This window comes from Mastomys coucha, unplaced genomic scaffold (genome assembly GCF_008632895.1).
Source record: "Mastomys coucha isolate ucsf_1 unplaced genomic scaffold, UCSF_Mcou_1 pScaffold9, whole genome shotgun sequence".
Lineage (NCBI taxonomy): Eukaryota > Metazoa > Chordata > Mammalia > Rodentia > Muridae > Mastomys > Mastomys coucha.
The window spans coordinates 7664619-7672061 of NW_022196915.1; the positions used below are offsets into that span (position 1 = coordinate 7664619).

Below are 7443 nucleotides of genomic sequence, written 5' to 3' on the forward strand. Positions count from 1 at the left end.
CACCGGAGACTATGAAAGCTAGAAGATCCTGGGCAGATGTCATACAGACTCTACAAGAACACAAATGCAAGCCCAGGCTACATCCAGCAAAACTCTCAATTACCATAGCTGGAGAAAAACAAGATAGTCCATGAATAAACAAAATTTACACAATATCTTTTCACAAATCCAGACCTAGAAAGGATAATAGATGGAAAACATCAACATAAGGAGCAAAACTATACCCTAGAAGAAACAAGAAGGTAATCTTTCAAAAAATCCACATAAACCTAATTCCACCTCTTACAACAAAACAACAGGAAGTGACAATTACTTTTCCTTAATATATTGATATGAAAATTACTATTTCCAACATATCCTAATTGATTGAAATCCAATAATATGAGGAATTGGAAATTTGTTGGCCTCAAACTAACTGTGGCAAACTGTTCTAACTCTGGCAATCTGTTCTAATCTTGTGGCTTCTCATTCTCTGGGTTTTTCTGTCTCTACCAGCAACTTGTCTCTGTAAAACTGTCCTGGTAAAACTGCCTCTCTTTCTCTGTCTTTCTGTCTGTCTCTGTCTGTCTCTCTGTCTCTCACTCTCTTTCTCTTTGTCTCTGCACTGCTCTCTTAAGTCATGCCTCTTTCCTGCCTGTTCTCATGAGAGATAAGCATTTCCTATCTCTGACTCATTCTGTCAAATTTTTCTGATTCATCACTTTGACTGCCCCTCAATTAGACTTCACTTTCAAACATGGCTACTTCCTTCTACAAACCAGCTTTACCTTAAAGGTATGTACTAAAGGTGTGTACATATTCCAGCCGAAGAGATTAATAGTATATGCCATTCCAGCAGGATCACACATACCTAGAAGATCTCTGGATGTGATCCCTTGCCAGAACAGCCATGTTTCAAAATTCCTCTACAGTAGACCAGGCTAGCCTTGAGTTCATAGAGATCCACTTGTCTTCCTCCTGGGTGCTGGGATTAAAACAGTGGTTCTCAACTTTCCTAATGTTCTGACCCTTTAATACAATTCCTCATGTTGTAATTACTCCTAACCATAAAATTATGTTTACTGCTACTTTTGTAACTATAATTTTGCCACTGTTATGAATTATAATGTAAATAGTTAATATGCAGATGGTCTTTGGCTACCCCTGTGAAAGGGTTGTTTGACCTCCAATGGGGCCTCTATCTGCAGGTTGAGAATTACTGGATTAAAAGCATATGCCAATATGACGAGCTTGCTCTCAAAATTCTATATTTCTATACACTCTTAATTAGAACAATTTCCTGGTCATATATTATGCTTCAACAAAAACTTAGAAAATGAAAAAAATAATAATTGTACTGAAGAAAACTAGCAATAGCCACATATGCAAGTTGAGGGGATTAGATGGAATAATGTATATTATATGGTTGAGAAAATGCAAAGGAATATATAGAAATAAGGATAGAGAATAGAATACTTAACTTAGTATCCTTTCTTCAAAAATATATATTACATTTATTATTTAGTAATTTTTTTAAGAAGAGGAAGCATGTGTGGCCCCTCCAACTATGTCTCATGACCAAGCAGGGAAATACCACTGCTCCCAAAGTCCCTTTATCAGTTGTCAGTGATACTCCAACCTCCTGAAGCTAGACTAGCTCAGATGGCAGACCACCCTGGGAGCTTCAGAAGTGCCACTCGGTAGAAGTCCTACTGCAGTAACTTCACTTGCCAGACTGCCTGAATTCTTATGAATTGTGATGACTCGTGTCCTCAAAACTTCTCTCACCATCATCATCCAAATTCTAAATACAGAAGAGTTCTAAATACAGTAAGGTTTTTAAGTGGCCATCTTGGGATGGCCAGGGAAAGGAAAAGCCACAACTACATTGAAGCAGGTGGTTATTTTGTCTCGATACTATCTGGAAGGGGGGAAGAACTCATTCACAGCTCATCAGTATCGACATGGGAGCTGAGCCTATGAAGCATAGAAGAACTTGCCCCTGACAATATCACTGGAGAGGATTTATTGAGTGCCTACTGTGTGCTTGAAAGACACATTCAGCAAGACACTTAAGAAGACCAGCTGAGCTGGACTCAACTAAGTACAGTTCCCTCAGATACAGTTTGTTTGTTTTAAAATAAAGTTTACTATACAAAAGACTTGCAGATAAATAAAACAACACATACAAAAAAATTAACCAGACCCAAAGTCAAAACAACTTAATGGACCTACACACAGAGTTGGCATTTGAGCTGCTGGAGGGGTATGCCTTTAATCCTAGCACTGAGCCAGATGAGTTCAAGATTGGGCTGCTGGATAGCCAGGATTACCGTTAGACCATGTCTGTCTCCAAACAACACAGAATAAAACAATGAAGTAAAAAAAGAGAGAGAATTGACATTCAAAACAGAAGCTTCACATTGAAACTTATATTTTCTGTATTTAATACATTTTATGCAGTTGTTCACTGCCAACACCAAAAAATCCACAAGGGAATGATTACTAGAAAAGCAATCAGCTTTAACAGTGGAAGCACAATGCTAGTGGTCAGTTTGAAGTTGTGGATGGGATTGGCACATGCCTGTCTTGTACACTTTCAGGTAGCAAATGTAATGAAATGTGAGTTTCCTTTAAATCTCAGCTCTGCTATGTTCTCCCTATGTGGCTGGGCAACGACTGCACCTTTTTTATGGACTTTGCTTTCCTCACCTATAAATAACATTATGTGATAGCATACCTACTTCATCATAGGGGCACTGTAAAGTTTGAACAAGCTGATGTGTTCAAGTACTTTAGAACAGTGAACAGTGTCATATGCAAAGAAACACTTCAAAAGATGGCTGTTATTACAGTCCTGTCTATATTGTTTGCTTTTTCAATGAACATATACGTTAAAAATAAATATTCTTAAGGGAGCTTTCGAGAGAGGTAGAGGCTCATGGACAGGAGAGGGATTCAGCACTAGGGGGTGGGGGTTCAAGTGGACTATGAGTCTTCTTTGCCCTGCAGCTGAGAACAATAGCCTTCTGCTCTGGTTCTGCGACTGTTACCTCAGGACAGCTCTCTTTCTCAGACAATGTTAGGGCATAAATGGCTTCTTCCATGACCTGGGATAGGGTGACCCAAAGAGTCAGGACACGGTTCATATCATCGCATCTCTCGTTCCAACAGGCTGTGTCTATGAGCGTTGCTGGATGAGTGCCTTAAAGGTTGGTCCCTCTAGTTTCTGATGCTGGTACCGTGCTTCACTTTCAGTACGATCGCTTCCATGACATCATCTGGAGAGCTCTAGAAAAATGATATGGTCATTTGGAGTGTCAGCCTCTCTCCTCTTTTGTGGCTGTTTCTTCTCCTTTAAGTGGTTGATGGCTCTGCCCCTCCTTGCCTGGCACTCTCTCCACACTGTGGGTTTTGCCTTTTGTCATACTGAGCGTGCCTCCTGCAACTGTGGCTGGGGCACACATTTCCCCATATTTGGGAGTAAGCCGGAGACTCAACAGCATGTGGGTTTCTGTTTAAAATTCCAAAGCCAGCGGGGCGTACATTATCCATTTCCTCAAATCCAACATGCAGTAAAGCATGAGTCAGAGTCGGATAAGCTTCTTCCCAGGGGAAGTTGTGTCAGATGATTAGTGAGTGTAATTAAACAAGGAGAATGTTCACTGGCATTAGCTGCGGATTAATGCAGAAGAAAACAAAACTCCGTCTTGAGTTCACACTATTCTGGCCAAGATGATGTAGCTTCTCCAGATCAGAGAAGGCAGTCCGACCTTTATGCAAGCAGAGGACATGGAAAACCCGTCCATCTCCTAATTTGTTGGTGGTGGGTTTTTTTGTTGTTGTTGTTGTTTTTTTCTTTTGAGACAGGGTTTCTCTGTATATCCTTGGCTGTCCTGGAACTCACTCTGTAGACCAGGCTGGCCTTGAACTCAGAAATCCACCTGCTTCTGTCTCCCAAGTGCTGGGATTAAAGGCGTGCGCCACCACTGCCTGGCTCCTCCTAAATTTATATTAGGATCTTTAAAGGGGAAGCACGTGTTTTGATTATTTTTAAGTACTTTTGAGACTCAGGTATACTCAGACTGAAGTGTTTTTGTAGCCCAGTTGATAAAGTACTTATTAGCATGCATATAGATCAGGGTTCAATACCTATCATTACCTGAAATGTGGGATGGTGATGCACACCCATAACCACAGCATTCAAAAGGTGTAGGCAGGAACACCAGAAATTCAAGGTTATTCTTAGGAACACAGAGAACTTGAAGGCAGCATAGGTCTGTCTTCAGGAGACAGACCCTGATTCAAAAACAAACAAAAAGGCATCATCGTTTGTGAGGATGTTTACATGAGTCATTTATCTGATTTAATACACTATTCCCAGGGTCAGGCTGTTGAAGGCAAAACTAAGGCTAAAGCAAGGCTTGGGTAAGATTTTAAGAGCACCCCAGAGAGTGTTGGGCTTTTCTATGCACTGTATGCCAATGGGACCTTTAAGAAGTAGCTCCAGGAAGACATGTATAGCCCAGGGTGACTGAGACTTTCTGTGTCTCCACAGCTGGCCCATAGCTCCTAAGCCTTCTGCTTCTTCTACCTTGCAGTTGCAGGGGTCACGGGCATGTGTTTTAAGTCCCACACACATCACTAGACCGTGCTGCTCCCAGGCACAGTTCTAGGCGTGGACACGCAGGTTGACCTCACAAGTCCATTCTGTAAGTGCTTTCTGTGTGCTTTCTTTTCCAAAGTAAGTATAGCCAGCCAGTGGTGGCACACCCCTTTCATCCCAGCACTCAAGAGGCGGAGGCAGGGGGAATGAATCTCTGTGAGTTTGAAGCCAGCCTGCTCCACAGAGTGGGTCTGAAAAACCAAACCAAACAAAAAAAAAAAGAAAGAAAGAAAGAAAGATGGAAGAAAAGAAAAAGGAAGGAAAGAAAGAGAGGAAGAAAAATCTAAACAATGAGCAATCATATGTAATTTTTTTTGTGTTGCTAGGGTCTGATCTCCTACTTCTGAGCTAAACTCCCATATATAATTTCTGGAAACAAACACTTGGAGTTCCCAGTCTCACTGCCTCTGCCTCAGGAGTGCTGGCACTGCAAACCCGTTCTCTCTATATATATCACTCCTGGCTTCTAGATTTCTATAACTTCAGCACAAGTATTAAACTCTGTTATGACTGAGATTCAGTTTCCTGCTATTTAGAACATCTTCAGTAGTTAAAGGAGATGAGGATTCACGAATGTCCTCTTACATTCTCTTCCCTTTACCACCTTCCTCTTGAAGCAGTGTAGTTAGAAAGAAACATTTTTTTAAAAATGTTTCTCTGTTTTAGTGATTGCCAGTACCCTTTCTGGTGTAGGTCAAGACATTTTGTTTCTCTTTAATGAGAGATTGTAGTCTTCCTGTCCAAATACAATAGGAAAGAATTTTCCAAATAAGGAAGTTTTGTCTGAGTGTGTGGCCCTGCCGGCAGCAGTTGCTGGAGTCCTAACTTAGTCAAGCACAGTAGTCCTTTTGCTAAGGCAGCAGCACTAGGAAGGCAGCCTCACTCTGCATAGATGATCTCTAGGCGCTGGCTAGCCAAGCACTCATGACAACCAGTCCTATGGAAGGCTACTCTGGGGAAGACAGTTTGGTCTTGACATGCAGCCAGCTTGCTCCATTCCCTCCCATAATCCCAGAGTAGTGGTACTGTTTCTTTTCTTGGTAAGTTCCAGGCCAGCGAGAGACCATGTCTCAAAAGAATAAAAAAAGTGGACTGTACCAGAGAAAAGACACTCAGTTAAATTTGGGTTAAAATACCAACTCTCCACACATAATCTGTTGAGTAACCTTTTGTAAGCAGATGGACTTTTAACACCTTTTTCTTCTCGTCCTTCTTAAGGTGAAAAAACAGTGTCTATCTCACAGAGCTGCTACGAAAGCAAATGACCTAATGAGTGCATTGCATGTCATGTGTTTTACATCATCTTTCTAAGACTCTAAAATCATTTTCCATCTTTTTTTTTAATTTTAGAACACCGTAGTTTGAGCCAACCATCTTTATACCAGGAGTTAGAAAGAAGACATGACTGTTAAAATAGTTTGTGCTAAAGTGTGAATAACTTTGAGAAGAAAAAAAAAAAAAGATTAGCACATGAACTTCTAATGGCCTTGATGACTAGGGATGCTGGTCTAAGTGCAATGAAAATTCCCTTTTTGGTATGGAGACGATCTACACTAAACACTGTCTCCTAGGGAGCCCTAGCCCTTAAGATAATATTTTGAGTTATGGCTGATGATGTGATTGTGATGAGATCATAAAGGCGGGGCTCTCCAGATGAGATTCATGTCAGAAGAGGAAGAGAGAATGAGGAGGAGGAGGATAGAACAGGAGGCAGAGGAGGGACAGATCTCTGTCAGTAAAGGGTTTGGCTTGCAAGCACAAGACCTGAGTTTGAGTCCCCAGAATACATATAGGGTAAAACAAAACCACAACATTTAAAAAAAAAACAAACAGACACGATGATACACACATGTCATCTCAGCCCAGTTTTGGAAAGCAGAGGTCTATTCCATGTAAGGTGTTAGGGAAAAGAGAGACATAGGCCTGGGAAGGAAGGCAAGGAGTAAAACTTACCAGCACCTTTCCACTGGACTTCCAAGATTAAAAAGAAAAGAAAAGAAAAGTAATTCCTATTTCTTTTTTTTTTTTTTACATTTATTTATTATATGTGTGTGAATGCTTTGCCTGGTGCTCAGAGAGGTCAGAAGAGGATATAGGACTCCCCAGAAACTGGAGTTATATATAGTTATGAGCCACCATGTTGGTGATGAAAATCAAATCCGGGTCCTCTGGAAGAGCAGCAAGTACCTTAAACTGCTGAGCAGTCCCTTCAGCTCCAATTCCTACTGTTTAAGATGCCCAATATATGATGTTTTGTCATGGCAGCCAGGTTGATGAAATAATTCCCATTAATCGATACCATTGTCTTGCTCCTCCTACCCCTGTTCAGTCTGTTAAGGTGAGAGGGGTGCATGCTCCTTAAGAGGCTGTATCATTTGGAACTTGGGTTAAGTAGAACCACCTTTTTCATTCAAGAAAGAACATTGATTTTCTTATTTTAAAACTGTGTTGAAAAACACAGACTCTTTGAAAGTGCCCGATTCAGATCATGATACAAAAAGAATGTTTAACAGAAGTTTCTTACCTGAACAACAAAAAGTCATTTCCCAAGACGACAACTAAGTTAGATATCAACTAAGTCAGGATAAAGTAGATCTTATGAATAGCCTTAATGTAAAGTGGTATAGCCACTTTAGAAAATAGTCTGGAAGTTCTTCTGAAGATTAAATACACCAGGTAGAGTACTCGCCTAGCAAGGACAAGGTCCTGGAATCAATCCCAGCTCTACCAAGAAAGATGAAAACATAGAGTCAGGGTCACTGTAACTCAGCTATTGATATATATATATATATATATAT

General features: G+C 40.7%; 1 protein-coding gene across 1 annotated transcript in view; it reads right to left on the minus strand.

Moving 5' to 3' along the window:
- Nucleotides 1–7443, minus strand: part of LOC116085159 (PRAME family member 12-like) — a gene marked incomplete at its 3' end in the record, with an annotated part of 12235 nt that overhangs the window by 4483 nt on the left and 309 nt on the right. The gene's annotated exons all lie outside the window — the stretch shown is intronic.